The following is a 246-nucleotide window of genomic DNA, read 5'->3' on the forward strand; positions in this document are numbered from 1 at the left end:
ATCCTAAGTTATGGAACCAAATACTGATGGTACGGGTACAAGTAAGAACATCATGCTGGATACTAAGAGATATGGGTATTGGAAAGTTCGAATGACACAACTCATCAGAGGCCAAGGAGAAGATGCATGGACAGCCGTAGAAGAAGGATGCGAACCTTCGTTTGATACAACAGAAGAGGGAGTTAAGATTCCAAAACCTAAAGCCAGNGTTTTGTTAGCTCTGTAAGAATCTTATTATGTGTTTTA

This window comes from Camelina sativa, unplaced genomic scaffold, assembly GCF_000633955.1.
Source record: "Camelina sativa cultivar DH55 unplaced genomic scaffold, Cs unpScaffold01172, whole genome shotgun sequence".
Lineage (NCBI taxonomy): Eukaryota > Viridiplantae > Streptophyta > Magnoliopsida > Brassicales > Brassicaceae > Camelina > Camelina sativa.